Below are 15,866 nucleotides of genomic sequence, written 5' to 3' on the forward strand. Positions count from 1 at the left end.
CTTAGATAATATACCGGCCTCTGGACTAGCTGGGCTCGGCCTTCTTCTGGGCGCTAGACCACGATGACCGTACTGACCACTCGGTTAGTTGCGGCAATGTGGAGGAGCATGGGCTCCTTCTCAGTCGGCGCCGCCAGGACAGGTGGAGTGGTCAGCGTCTTCTTCAACTCATGGAAGGCTTGGTCTGCTTGGTCATTCCACTCAAAATGAGTGGATTTCTTCATGAGTCGATACAGGGGGAGAGCCTTCTCTCCTAGCCGGCTGATAAAGCGGTTTAGGGAGGCCAGGCACCCAGTGAACTTCTGCACGTCTCGCAACTTGGTGGGAATCTCCATTCTCTCAATGGCCTTGATCTTCACAGGGTTGCATTCAATGCCGCGTTCAGAGACCAGAAAGCCTGGAAGCTGGCCGGCTGGTACTCCGAACACGCATTTCTCGGGGGCTCTGGGGCCTCAGGCGCTCCACTGCTCGAGGGCGGCCTTCCGCGTCGCGCTCGATGGTGATCCGAGTCCGGCTGCGGCTAGCAGCCGGCTCCTTGTCTTTTCTTGCGCGGGCGCCGCTCGCAGTCGGCGACCGGGATCTCGCGGCGTGCTCTCGACGTGGGGGAGGACTCTCAGCGCGGGCGCCGGCTTCGTGCCGTTCTGCGGCCGCGTCGATCAGCTGCTGGATGCGCCTTGTCATGTAGGGGAGCTCATCAGCCCCCATCCCATTTAGCTCTTCAGCGGCCGCCTGAGCGGCTCGCAGATTCTTGAGCGGTGTGGCATAGACGGGGCGGTCTGCCCCCAGCATGCTGGCGATGGCCGCGCCGCGCTTCCTGACGAGGCCGGCTCGACTCGGCCCGCCATGGGGCGGCGTACCGAAGGCGGCGCGGTCGACTTCGCGCTGGTGGGCCTCGGTGAGGCGTCTCATGGAGGCTATCTTCTGGCCCTCTGCGATGAGAGCCAGGCGGCGTGCCTCCAGGGTCTCGGCGTTGGCGTCGGCCGGGATGGGAACGGACAAGTCATGCATCACTGCTTGCAGGGCGTCGTGGGCGTTCTCGCCCGAGTCGGTGACGTGGCTGATGACCAGCACCTCAGTGACAGTGCTGCTGCCGCTGTCAGCTCAAGGGAGAGGGTCGTTGAAGACCACCATGTCGGAGGGGTAGGCGTCGAGCGATGCCGTGTCGGAGTCGACAAGCATCGGGTCGGTGGAGCCGACCGACTCCAAGTCTACAGCAAGCTCGCTAGAGACGTGAAGTTGGTCGAGGAGGCTGACAAGGCGACTCTCGGGGTAGTCTGTGCCCACGTCGGACGCGGGCTCGTCGGAGATGCGAGTCTTGCCAAGAAGATCGGCGAGGCAGCTCGCTGCGCAGGCGTCGTCAACGCCTTGCAGCGCATCGGGGCAAGCGCCATCGGGTGCAGCGGGCTGGCTGCGCTTGCGGGGGAGGAAAAGGGTTCCCGTCCAGAACAGGTCTCCGGACGACGGTGCACCTGGCCCCACGGTGGGCGCCAAATGTCGGATGGTAGGTGCGACATATGCCAACGGGTGGCTTATCATTGTGGGAGCCAGTAAGACGTCGCCGGTGCCTGGAAACGGGATGAGGCGAAGACATGCACGCCGGCGGATCTTACCCAGGTTCGGGGCTCTCCGTGGAGATAACACCCCTAGTCCTGCTCTGCGGGGTCTCCGCATGATCACTAGATCGATACAAGTAGCTACAAGTGCTCCTTGAGCTGTGTGGCTAGAGGAAGAAGAAGGGCAAGGCTAGCTCTCCTTTTCTCTCTATGTGGTGTGTGAAACTCTATGAGATCAACCCTTTGCATGGGTGTCCCGGGGGTTTATATAGGCCTACCCCCCAGGGGTACAATGGTAATCCGGCTGGGCGTGGGTCCCAGCCGTCAGTGTCTATGCTCGCCGGCTTCTCCGCCGGTCACTTGGGCCCGCCGACTGGTGGGTCCCGCCGGCTGCCGGCTTCTTGGCCGGCACGCCGTCCCCACCACTTGGGGGCTTTGTCGGCGGCTGGTTACTATTGCCTCGCCTCTGATGACGAGGGCTTTGTCGAGGTAAGTGTGGCTACAGTGTCGCCGCCTTGCGCGCCCTCACTGTAGCCTTACCCCGTCTTGTCTCCTTAATGAGGCGCATGTTTCGAGGGAGGGAGGTAGCCGGCTATGGGGAGCCGGCCACACCCCTGGCCGACTAGAGGAGGTCGGGCTGCCTTCAGGTGTCTCTCTGGCAAAAGGGGCCCGCCGCCTACGGGCCGTACTGGCGCCTGTCATGGGTGATGTCGAGGTCAACACGGCTACAGTGCCGCGCCGGACGGGGGATGGCTGGCCCGTACGGCGCCCTGTGGCCATGCCTGTTCCGGGATTCGGGGGTAGTGGGCTGTACTGCGGCCACGCCCCATCCTATCGCCGTTATGTGGGCACAGTCTTTAGCTGGTGCAGTCTTGGCCGGCTTTCTTTATGGCCGGCTTCTGGGAGTCGACTATCTTCATGGCCGGCTTCTGGGAGTCGGTCCTCTTGGGGCCGGCTCCCTGGAGTCGGCTATCTCATATCTTTCTTGGGGGAGGTTTCTGGGGCTGGGTCGCCCTCTAAGAGTCGGCCCTGGGGATAGCCGGCCGGGGGAAGGCGGCCCTTATGCTTGGTATGCTTGAAGGCCTGAACGGCCTGATAATTTTCAAAGAGCCAGGGGGAGTCGGTTAGGCTACCCATGGTCATTTACTCCGACAAAGATATAAGGAGGTTTATGTGTGATAAAGCGTATCATATCACGGGGTTTGGATGCACCGGTGAAGTTTGCACCAACTCTCAAGGTGAGAAAGGGCAATGCACGGTACCGAAGAGGCTAGCAATGATGGAAGGGTGAGAGTGTGTATAATCCATGGACTCAACATTAGTCATAATGAACTCACATACTTATTGCAAAAATCTACAAGTCATCAAAATAAAGTACTACACGCATGCCCCTAGGGGAAGGGTTGGTAGGAGTTAACCATCGCGCGATCCCGACCTCCACACAAAGGAAGACAATCAAAGAAATACCTCATGCTTCAAATTTGTCACACAACGGTTACCATACGTGCATGCTACGGGACTTGCAAACCTCAACACAAGTATTTCTCAAATTCACAACTACTCTAATAGCATGACTCTAATACACCATCCTCATATCTCAAAACGATCATCAAGCATCAAACTTCTCATAGTATTCAATGCACTTTTTATGAAAGTTTTATTATACCCATCTTGGATGCGTATCATATTAGGAGTAATTATATAGCCAAGGCAAACTACCATGCTATTCTAAAGGACTCTCAAAATAATATAAGTGAAGCATGAGAGATCAATAATTTCTACAAAATAAAACCACCACCGTGCTCTAAAAGATATAAGTGAAGTACTAGAGCAAAATTATCTAGCTCAAAAGATATAAGTGAAGCACATAGAGTATTCTAATAAATTCTGATTCATGTGTGTCTCTCTCAAAAGGTGTGTAAAGCAAGGATGATTGTGGTAAACTAAAAAGCAAAGACTCAAATCATACAAAACGCTCCAAGCAAAACACATATCATGTGGTGAATAAAAATATAGCATTGAGTAAAGTTACCGATAGACAAAGACGAAAGAGGGGATGCCTTCCGGGGCATCCCCAAGCTTAGGCTTTCAGTTGTCCTTGAATTTTACCTTGGGGTGCCTTGTGAATCCCCAAGCTTAGGCTCTTGCCACTCCTTGTTCCAAAATCCATCAAATCTTTACCCAAAAACTTGAAAACTTCACAACACAAAACTCAACAGAAAATCTCATGAGCTCCATTAGTATAAGAAAACAAACCACCCCTTTAAGGTACTATAATGAACTCATTCTTTATTTATATTGGTGTTAAACCTACTGTATTCCAACTTCTCTTGTTTCATACCCCCCGATACTAGCCATAGATTCATCAAAATAAGCAAACAACACGCGAAAAACAGAATCTGTCAAAAACCGAACAGTCTGTAGCAATCTGTATCAAACGTATACTTCTGGAACTCCAAAAATTCTAAAAAATTAGATAGTCCTAATTAATTTGTTTATTCATCTACTGCAAAAATAATAAACTGAAAATCATGTTTCTGTGATTTATGAAAACTAATCTCGTGTGCGCAAAGTTTCTGTTTTTTACAGCAAGATCAAATAACTATCACCGTAGGTTATCCTAAAGGTTCTACTTGGCACAAACACTAATTAAAACACAAAACCACATCTAAACAGAGTCTAGATGAAATATTTCTTACTAAACAGGAACAAAAAGAAAGGAACAAAAATAAAATTGGGTTGCCTCCCAACAAGCGCTATCGTTTAATGCCCCTAGCTAGGCATTGAGATTTCGATGATGTTCACATGAAAGACAAGAATTGAAGCGCAAAGAGAGCATCATGAAACACGTGACAAACACATCGAAGTCTAACATACTTCCTATGCATAGACATCTTATAGGCAAACAAATTATCATAGCAAGCAAAAATAGCATATGCAAGGAAGCGGAAAGAAACAATAGCAATCTCAACATAACGAGAGGTAATTTATTGTCATGAAAATTTCTAAAACCATATTTTCCTCTCTCATAATAATTACATGTGGGATCATAAGCAAATTCAACAAAATAGCTATCACATAAAATATTTTCAACACGATCCACATGCATGCAAAGTTGACACTCTTCCAAAATAGTGGGATTAACATTAACTAAAGTCATGACCTCTCCAAACCCACTTTTATCAAAAGTACCATAAGATTGAACATTCTCCAAATGTGTGGGATCTAAAGTTGACACTCTTCCAAACCCACTTTCAATATTATTGCAAACACTATTATCAATCTCATATTCATCATGGGGCTTAAATAAATTTTCAAGATCATAAGAAGAATCACCTGAATCATGATCATTGCAACAAGTAGTGGACATAGCAAAACTAGCATCCCCAAGCTTAGGGTTTTGCATATCATTAACACAATTTATATTAATAGAATTTATGATAACATCATTGCAATCATGCTTTTTATTCAAAGATCTATCGTGAATCACTTCATAAAGCACTTCATCACAATTTTCAGATTCACGGATTTCAAGCAAAGCTCCATAAAGATAATCTAGTGCACTCAACTCACTAGCAATAGGTTCATCATAATTGGGTCTCTTAAAAAGATTAGCAAGTGGATGGGGATCCATAAACTTTTAGCAAGCAAAGATGCAAGCAAAAAGAAGGCACATGGTAACACAAGATCGAACGGAAGGAGGGCGAAGAAAAGGCAAAGGTGAAGTGGGGGAGAGGAAAACGAGAGGCAAATGGCAAATAATGTAATGCGAGGGATAAGAGTTTGTGATGGGTACTAGGTATGTCTTGACTTGTGCGTAGATCTCCCCGGCAACGGCGCCAGAAATTGGCAAGTTGACGGGAGATCAAATCTTGTCTTGACTTGGCGTAAATCTCCCCGGCAACGGTGCCAGAAATCCTTCTTGCTACCTCTTGAGCATGCGTTGGTTTTCCCTTGAAGAGGAAAGGGTGATGCAGCAAAGTAGCGTAGGTATTTCCCTCAGTTTTTTAGAACCAAGGTATCAATCCAGTAGGAGACTACACGCAAGTCCCTCGTACCTGCACAAACAAATAAGAACCTTGCAACCAACGCGATAAAGGGGTTGTCAATCCCTTTACGGCCACTTGCAAAAGTGAGATCTGATAGTGATAATAAGATAAATATTTTTGGTATTTTATAGATTGGAAAGTAAAGATTGCAAAATAAAAGAACGGTGCTAGAAATCACACGCTGGCGGGAGATTAATATGATGGAAAATAGACCCGGGGCCATAGGTTTCACTAGTGGCTTCTCTCAAGATAGCATATTTTATGGTGGGTGAACAAATTACTGTCGAGCAATTGATAGAAAAGCGCATAGTTATGAGAATATCTAGGCATGATCATGTATATAGGAATCACGTCCGTGACAAGTAGATCGAAACGATTCTGCATCTACTACTATTACTCCACACATCGACCGCTATCCAGCATGCATCTAGAGTATTAAGTTCATAAGAACAGAGTAACGCATTAGGCAAGATGACATGATGCAGAGGGATAAAATCAAGCAATATGATATAAACCCCATCTTTTTATCCTCGATGGCAACAATACAATACGTGTCAGTTCCCTTTCTGTCACTGGGATCGAACACCGCAAGATTGAACCCAAAGCTAAGCACTTATCCTATTGCAAGAAAGATCAATCTAGTAGGCCAAACCAAACTGATAATTCGAAGAGACTTGCAAAGATATCAAATCATACATATAAGAATTCAGAGAAGAATCAAATATTGTTCATAGATAATCTTGATCATAAACCCACAATTCATCGAATCTCGACAAACACACCACAAAAAGTATTACATCGAATAGATCTCCAAGAAGATCGAGGAGAACTTGGTATTGAAATCCAAAGAGTGAGAAGAAGCCATCTAGCTAATAACTATGGACCCAAAGGTCTGTGGTAAACTTCTCACACATCATCGGAGAGGCTATGGTGTTGATGTAGAAGCCCTCCGTGATCGATTCCCCCTCCGGCGGAGCGCCGGAAAAGACCCCAAGATGGGATCTCATGGGTACAGAAGGTTGCGGCGGTGGAAATAGGGTTTCGTGGTGCCCCTGGATGTTTTCGGGGCATATGAGTATATATAGGTGAAAGAAGTAGGTCGGTGGAGTCACGAGGGGCCCACGAGGGTGGGGGCGCGCCTACCCCCCTGGGCACGCCCTCCTACCTCGTGGCTGCCTCGTTGCTTCCTTGACGTCCACTCCAAGTCTCCTGGATTGTGTTTGTTCCAAAAATGATTCTCCCGATGGTTTCATTACGTTTGGATTCCGTTTGATATTCCTTTTCTGCAAAACACTGAAATAGGCAAAAAACAGCAATTTGCACTGGGCCTCCGGTTAATAGATTAGTCCCAAAAATAATATAAAAGTGCATAATAAAGCCCATTAAACATCCAAAACAGATAATATAATAGCATGGAACAATAAAAAATTACAGATACGTTGGAGACGTATCAATCCCTGCCTCCCGAAGCTTCTCAACTTCCTGAATGATGAACTCTCGCTTCTTTATTGCCTGGCGCCGCACCTTCTGCTTCACGGGCCGCGCACCGGGGCACACGGCTACGTGCTGATCACCTCTCTCGGTACACCGGACATGTCTGATGCTGTCCAAGTGAACATATCAGCATTTTCCTGGAGGAAGGCGATGAGCGCGTCTTCCTATTTGGGGGAGAGGCCAGCCCCGATGGTGAGGGAGGATCCGGAGCCGTTGCCGTCCAATGACACCTTCTTGGTCTTTGTGCAGACCTGGGAGAACTGCGGCTTCTTCTTGGCGGGGGCGATCTCAGTAGGCCCAACCTCGTCCTTGTTTGCAGGATAGGTGGTTGCGGCAGCCTTGTAGGTATGCTCGAGGGTATGCATGGCGTCCTTCTCAGCTCAGTGGACGCTGATGGTCCCGCTGCAGCCCGACATCTTGACGGTGTTGTAGGCATGGTGGGTCACAACCATGAACTTGGCGAGTGCGGGGTAGCCCAAGATGGCGTTGTAGGGTAGGCCGATGTGCGCCATGTCAAAGTCGATGAGCTCGGTGTGGTAGTTCTTGCGAGAGCCGAAGGTGACGGGAAGGCGCACCTACCCCAGGGGCACCGTGGAGCCGTCAGTCATACCGGAGAAGGGCCTGGTGGGCATCAGGCGCTCATAGGGGACTTGGAGCAGCTCGAAGGTTTCCACAGAGATCATGTTGAGGCCGGCGCCGCCATCAATGAGCACCTTGGTGACTGCCATGTTGTTGATGGTGGCTGTGCACAGCAAAGGAATGGTGCCCACAGACTTTGTAGACTTGGGGTGGTTGCCGTAGTCGAAGTCGATGGGGTACTGAGACCACTTGAGGGGCTTGGTGTCCGCAGGCTCCGGGAGGGCTGTGTTCACCTCGTGAGAGAACTACATGAAGTGGCGGTTGGACGGGGGGCCCTGAGCTCCGCCGAGGATGCAGGCTACCGAGGCTCCTGGTAGCCCCCGGCATCCTCCTCCAGCAGGTTGTCATTGTTCCTGTTAGGGCGCGGCAGGGCCGCGCATTGGCCTGCTGAGGGTTTGCCTCGCGAGGGTTGGCCTGCCGAGGCTAGTTCTGCCAACCCTGACGAGAGTTGTTGTCGCGACCCTTCCAGCACCCACCTTTGCGGTTGCTGCCGCGGCCGGAGCCGCGATTGTTGTGGTCACCATGCTTCTCCTGCCGCCCGTCGCAAAGCAGCTAGAGCTCGTGGCAGTCTTCGGTGGCGTGGGAGTGCATGTTGTGCTAGATGCAGAAGGGGCGACCGTCCTTCTTTGCCTCATCGCGGTCACGGTCGTGCTTCCGCTTGGGCTCCACCGCAAGCACGACGGGGCCCATGTGCTTGGTGTCCTTGCCCTTGGGCTTGGCGACGTCGGGGTCGGCGTCAGGTTCGTTGTGGGCAAAGAGGCGGCCCTCTTCCGCCTTGGCGCACTTGTCAGTGAGGTCGGACAGCTCAACCACGGTGTCGAGCTCGTCATGGACGACGAGCTTCTCGCGCATCCTGATGTCCGTGACCCCTGTGAAGAAGGCCGTGATGACTGCGACATCGGAGGCACGCGGGGTCTTATTGCGCACCTAGATGAAGCGCTGGATGTACTTGCGGAGGGGCTCATCGGGGTTCTAGCGGATGGCGCGCAGGCTGCTAAGCACAAGGGGGCAGTCAGACGTGCCCTTGGAAGTTGGAGACGAACTGCTGGCACAGCTCCTCCCACGAGGAGATGGAGCCCTCGGGAAGGTTCATCAGCCACGAGCGCACGGCATCCTTGAGGGCCATGGGGAACCAATTCTCCATGACCTTGTCATCGCCCTCGGCGGCTTGGATTCTCAAGGAGTAGAGCGAGAGGAACTCCACGGGGTTGTCGGTGCCGTCGTAGTGGGGAGGCAGCTCCGGCTTGAATTTCACGGGCCACACCACACGGCGAAGCTCGCGCGTGAATGCCATGTAGCCCCCGACAGTGAAGACGATGCCGCCTGCGAGGGCGACACGGTTCTGGCGCCCGGAGGCCGCGACCTCCTGGATGGTGTGGTTCCGGTGCTCCCACTGTCTTTCGATGAGCACCCGCGCGTCTGGTCGCATGTGCTGGATAATCTGGTAGCTCGGGTTGTCGTCGTGCGAGGGAGAGGAGCCGTGGTAGGGCTCAGGCGAGTACTCCCGGCGGTGACATACGGCGCCGTCGTTGCACGAGGGACGTGGAGGAGGCACGTCCTGACTCGCCCGCGCCACGTGACGGCGGATGCGGCAGGGAGCGAGATGGTGTCGGGGCGACATTAATGAGCTCGGTGATGCAGGCGAGCCAGGCGTCGTAGCCAACACCGATAGGGCGGTAGCGGAGCAGCTCTTGCGCCATCTGGAGCACGGCTTGTGGATCCGGTTGATCGCGGCGGGCGAGCGAGGTTGCCATGGCCGTGCACGCTAGGGTGGCCACTGATGCCGCTACTACTGCTCTGTCATGGTGGCTGCTCTGTCCCTTATACAGGTGCCTTGGCCTCTTCCCCAAAAATATGAGCAGGAAAGGGCTACCATAGGGCGGCAATTTGAAAGGGGACAGGCGTCAGTGCTATCCTGACAAAAGGTGGTCTTCGCCTGCAAAAGGTGTTATCCAATGACGCGTCAGGGGCTCCATGATGACCTCTGTCCTGCCGCACCATCGTCCTGGTCTTCTTTCACCAAAGGGGAAACCTTTGGGACTTGCTTTGGGCACGGGTGGGTACAGCTGCCCCCCTTAGCACCGAAGGGGAAACTGCCCTGGCTGCGCAGGCCGGCGCCTAATCCGATGACGTCGCCCACGTGATGGGCACGCAACCCATGCTGCGAGGGCTCCTCGTGAGGCCTCGCAGGAGGGCGCCTCGCGAGGCCGCTTGCCGTAGTGGGATCTTGGTGAAGTCCTTTGCCGGAGAAGTCCCTCGTGGGGTCGGGCACTCGCGAGGCTGCTGGCCCCACGGCGCCCGCTGGTGGGCCGCCTCATGAGTTGGGCCAAGGGGACCTTCCTGGGCCGCAGGCGATGGCCCGTGATACCCTAGTTCCCACTAGGTTGATACTTTCGAGGCCTCCGTGTCGCGGTGGGCCCTCTTTTTTTCTACAGCCTTGGTCGTCGCTCCCTTGTTATTTCTCGACCCAGAGCTCTTCCCACCGGCCATGGCGGATGCAAGAAAGGACGAACAAGAAAGATTTGTGAGGAGGAATGTGTAATAATTTTCAAGTAGGTAGGTTCCGTTTTTATAACCTAGTACTAATAAGCTGCAAAGTGGGAACACGTTTAGGTTTGATCGGTGTGAACAGGTTTGATATTAATTATAGCATGGTACTACCTCCATCCTGGTTTATTGGTCCCCTTAGGCCCAGTTCTTTTGCCAGAATCTAGGGATTCTCCCAGAATCCGACCCCTACCCAGCTTCTCCCAGAATCTTTGAGCCCCATTTATTTTACAATCCTATCTAATTAGACCCTAACTAGATAGGATTGTAAAGCAAATGGGGCTCAAAGATTCTGGGAGAAGCTGGGTAGGGGTCGGATTCTGGGAGAATCCCTAGATTCTGGCAAAAGAACTGGGCCTTAGTATGTTGTGCCAAACTTCGACCATAGATTTAACTAAGAAAATAATAATGCACCTCACTGATATGTCTCCAAAGTATCTGTATTTTTTATTTTTCCATGCTATTATATTATTCATCTTGGATGTTTTATATACGTTATTATGCTATTTTGTATCATTTTTTGGGACTAACCTATTAACCTACTGCCCAGTGTCAGTTGCTGTTTTTTTCTTGTCTTTGCCTTTACAGAAAATCAATACCAAATGGAGTCCAAATGGAATGAAACTTTTTGATGATTTTTCTTGGACAACAAGACACCCAGGAAGCTTCGGGAGGAGGCCAGAAGGGCCACGAGATGGCCACAAGCTCGGAGGGCGCGCCCTAGGGGGCGTTCCCCAAGCTTGTGGGGTCCTTGTGGAACTTCCAACCCTAATTTTTCTTCTATAAATAACCAAATATTCCCCGAAGACCAGAGGGCACACCAAAAATACTTTTCCGCAGCCGCAAGCTTCTGTTCTTGTGAGATCCCATCTTGGGGCCTTTTCCGGTACTTCGCCGAAGGGGGATTCGATCATGGAGGGCTTCTACATCAACCTTGCTACCCTTCCGATGATGTGTGAATAGTTTACCACAGACCCATGGGTCCATAGCTAGTAGCTAGATGGCTTATTCTCTCACTTTGATCTTCAATACAATGTTCTCCTCGATGTTCTTGGAGATCTATTCGATGTTATCTTCTTTTGCGGTGCGTTTGTTGAGATCCGATGAATTGTGGGTTTATGTTCAGATTATCTATGGATATTATTTGAGTCTTCTCTGAACTCTTTTATGCATGATTTATATAGCTTTGTATTTCTTTCCGATCTATTGATTTGGTTTGGCCAACTAGATTGATTTTTCTTGGAATGGGAGAGGTGATTTGTAATGGGTTCCATCTTGCGGTGCTCAATCCAAGTGACAGAAGGGGACATGACACATATTTGTATTGTTGCCATTAAGAATAAAAAGACGGGGTTTATTCATATTGATTGGATGTGACACCCTGATTTTTTGCCATTTTTCTTTTCTTGAGTTTTATTGCATATTTGGTTTAATTTTGAGTTTTTGAATTAACTCATTTGGACTTAGCACTTGGGCATTGTTTTGGTTTTCACCCAAATGACTCCTAGCACTCCCCAAAACATCTCTTGGCATCATCCCTCACAAATAATGCCATGGGAATATTTTTCCCTATGGTATCATATTCATTTTCTCTCTGAAAATGAATAGTTTTCACTTCTGCTCCAAAGCAACCCTCATTTTCTTGCTCAGAAAAATCTAAGAAAATTCTCAATTATTCTTTGGATCATGCCTCCACTTCCCATGGAAAAATATCCTATGGTCATGTGGGGAATTTTTCTCTAGAAAATCATTTATCCTCTGGACAGAAAGGTCACTTTGTGAAGGAAGTGCATCTTAGCCTAATCCATTTGAGCTGAAATTTTTATAGCTAAGCTACCCTCCAACCCAAACCTTAACCTCCAAGTTCCAGCTCTTAACTCATTGTAGTTTTCTCTCAAATGACTACAACAGTTTCTGTCCAGAAACTTGTCAGTGATCTCAAGTCATTTCTGGTCGACCTGGCAATGAACCAACGCATCAAACTGACCTAGCGCTGCACGAAATTGAGACCAGACACGGTTTTGTAGCACTGGCACATCGCGTTGCACCAGTGCAGGCAGTGACCGCGTGTGTCCAGGGTGCTCGATAGGCGCTCGGCGCGCTCTGCGTGTTGGCAACTCCTCTGCTGCGCCCATGAAGCTACCCCGAGCCAACCCAGCATGCCAGTTATCTTCTGCGACCTCGACTCCTTCCTCCCCGTGCCTCCCTGGCGCTCCCCGATGCCAGCAGCCTGCACCGCGGATGTGGAAACGGCGGCGCAGAGCCAACAGTGCGCCGCGTGATCGAGATGTCCCTCTCCCTCGCCCTGTGCTTGGCTCTACCTCTCCACTGTGCCTGGGTGAACACCAGTGAGCTCTCCCATCGCCTCTGCGCCCCTCTCGTCACCTCTCTTCGCTCCAGAGACTTCTCCTATCGGAGTAAGTGGCCACGGGTAGCCAAACCGGCTACCCCTGGCTCTTCAGAAAATTTATCAGGCCTTTGGGCCTTCAAGCACTCCAAGCATTTGGGCCGCCTTCCCCGGCCGGCTACCACTAAAGCCGACTCCCGGAAGGCGACCCAGCCTCACCGCCTCCGAGAAGCCGGCCAAGAAGAACGCTGACTCCTAGAAGCCGGCCGAGACCACAACCGCCCCTACATAACGATGACCTGACGGGGCATGGCCACAGTGCGGCCCACGACCCCCGAAGCCCGAGGCAGGCATGGCTACAGGAAGCCGTACGGGAGGGATGTCTCCCATGCGGCCGGGCACTGTAGCCACGCCAGCTACGACATCATCCACGACCCACTCCTGCACGGCCCAAGGACTGCGGGCCCCTTCAGCCAGAGGGAGGCGTGAAGGCGACCCGGCTTTCCCTAGTCGGCCGGGAGCATAGCCGGCCTCCAGAAGCCGGCCATGCTCTTCCTCGAAGCGGGAGCCCCATTAAGGAGACAAGACGAGGTGAGGCTACAGTGATAGCCCCCGACGCGGCCCACTGTAGCCACGCTCACCTCGACAAAGCCCTCATCATCAGAGGCGCGGCTACAGTAAGCAGCCGCCGACAAGACCCTAGGAGGTGGGGCCGGCCTGTCGACCGAGTAGCCGGCAGCCGGCGGGACCCACCAGCCGGCGGAGGAGCCGGCAGGCGTAGACACTGACGGCTGGGGCCAGTTCCCGGTCGGATTACCATTGTACCCCCGGGGGTAGGCCTATATATGTTGGGAATCGTAGCATAATTTAAAATTTTCCTACGCTCACCAAGATGCATCTATGGAGTCTACTAGCAACGAAGGGAAGGGAGTGCATCTACATACCCTTGTAGATCGCGAGCGGAAGCGTTCCAATGAACGTGGATGACGGAGTCGTACTCGCCGTGATCCAAATCACCGATGACCGAGTGCCGAACGGACGGCACCTCCGCGTTCAACACACGTATGGTGCAGCGACGTCTCCTCCTTCTTGATCCAGCAAGGGGGGAGGAGAGGTTGATGGAGATCCAACAGCACGACGGCGTGGTGGTGGATGTAGCGGCTCTCCGGCAGGGCTTTGCAAGCTTCTGAGAGAGAGAGAGGTGTTGCAGGGGAGGAGAGAGGCGCCCAAGGCTTAGATGTTGCTGCCCTCCCTTCCCCCCACTATATATAGGGCCAAGGGAGAGGGGGGGCGCAGCCTTGCCCCTTCCTCCAAGGAAGGGTGCGGCCAGGGGGGAGTCCTTCCCCCCCAAGGCACCTCGGAGGTGCCTTCCCCCTTTAGGACTCTCCCTTTTTCTCTTATCTCTTGCGCATGGGCCTCTTGGGGCTGGTGCCCTTGGCCCATATAGGCCAAGGCGCACCCCTTACAGCCCATGTGGCCCCCTGGGGCTGGTGGACCCCCTTGGTGGACCCCCGGACCCCTTTCGGCACTCCCGGTACAATACCGATCAAGCGCGAAACTTTTCCGGCGACCAAAATAAGACTTCCCATATATAAATCTTTACCTCCGGACCATTCCGGAACCTCTCGTGATGTCCGGGATCTCATCCGGGACTCCGAACAACTTTCGGGTTTCCGCATACATATATCTCTACAACCCTAGCGTCACCGGACCTTAAGTGTGTAGACCCTACGGGTTCGGGAGACATGCAGACATGACCGAGACGCCTCTCCGGTCAATAACCAACAGCGGGATCTGGATACCCATGTTGGCTCCCACATGTTCCACGATGATATCATCAGATGAACCACGGTGTCGAGGATTCAATCAATCCGTATGCAATTCCCTTTGTCAATCGGTATGTTACTTGCCCGAGATTCGATCGTCGGTATCCCAATACCTTGTTCAATCTCGTTACCGGCAAGTCTCTTTACTCGTACCGCAATGCATGATCCCGTGACTAACGCTTTAGTCACATTGAGCTCATTATGATGATGCATTACCGAGTGGGCCCAGAGATACCTCTCCGTCACACGGAGTGACAAATCCCAGTCTCGATCCGTGCCAACCCAACAGACACTTTCGGAGATACCCGTAATGCACCTTTATAGTCACCCAGTTACGTTGTGACGTTTGGCACACCCAAAGCACTCATACGGTATCCGGGAGTTGCACGATCTCATGGTCTAAGGAAAAGATACTTGACATTGGAAAAGCTCTAGCAAACGAAACTACACGATCTTTTATGCTATGCTTAGGATTGGGTCTTGTCCATCACATCATTCTCCTAATGATGTGATCCCGTTATCAACGACATCCAATGTCCATGGTCAGGAAACCGTAACCATCTATTGATCAACGAGCTAGTCAACTAGAGGCTCACTAGGGACATGGTGTTGTCTATGTATTCACACATGTATTACGATTTCCGGACAATACAATTATAGCATGAATAATGGACAATTACCATGAACAAAGAAATATAATAATAACCATTTATTATTGCCTCTAGGGCATATTTTCAACAATATAAACCCCCCGGAGCACCCATGCAAAGGGTTCGCACCCAAGCATAGTTGGCACCTCTGCATGTTTGGCTTCCAAGCATAGCACACGCACACACACCATAGATAGAGAGAAGCAAGAGCTAGCCTTGTTCTTCTTCTCCCTTGATCCCAACAGCTCTAGGAGCGATTGTAGCTACTCTTTATCGAGCTAGTGATCATGCGGAGACCCCGCAGAGCAGGACTAGGGGTGTTGTCTCCTCGGAGAGCCCCGAACCTGGGTAAGATTCACCGGCGTGCATGTCTTCGCCTCATCCCGTTTCCAGGCACCGGCGACGTTTTATTGGCTCCCACAATGATAAGCCATCCTTTGGCATATGTCGCACCAACCACCCGACATTTGGCGCCCACCATGGGGCCAGGTGCACCGTCGTCCGGAGACCTGTTCTGGACGGGAACCCTCTTCCTTCCCGGCGAGCGCAGCCAGCCATCTGCGCCCGATGGCGTTTGCCCCGACGCGCTGCAAGGCGTCGACGACGCCTGCGCAGCGAGCCGCCTCGCCGATCTGCTCGGCGAGACTCGCATCTCCGACGAGCCTGCGTCCGACGCAGGCACCGACTACCCCGAGAGCCGCCTCGTCAGCCTCCTCGACCAACTTCACGTCTCCAGCGAGCCTGCTGCGGACATGGAGTCT

The sequence above is a fragment of the Triticum aestivum genome, chromosome 1D, assembly GCF_018294505.1.
Source record: "Triticum aestivum cultivar Chinese Spring chromosome 1D, IWGSC CS RefSeq v2.1, whole genome shotgun sequence".
Classification (NCBI taxonomy): domain Eukaryota; kingdom Viridiplantae; phylum Streptophyta; class Magnoliopsida; order Poales; family Poaceae; genus Triticum; species Triticum aestivum.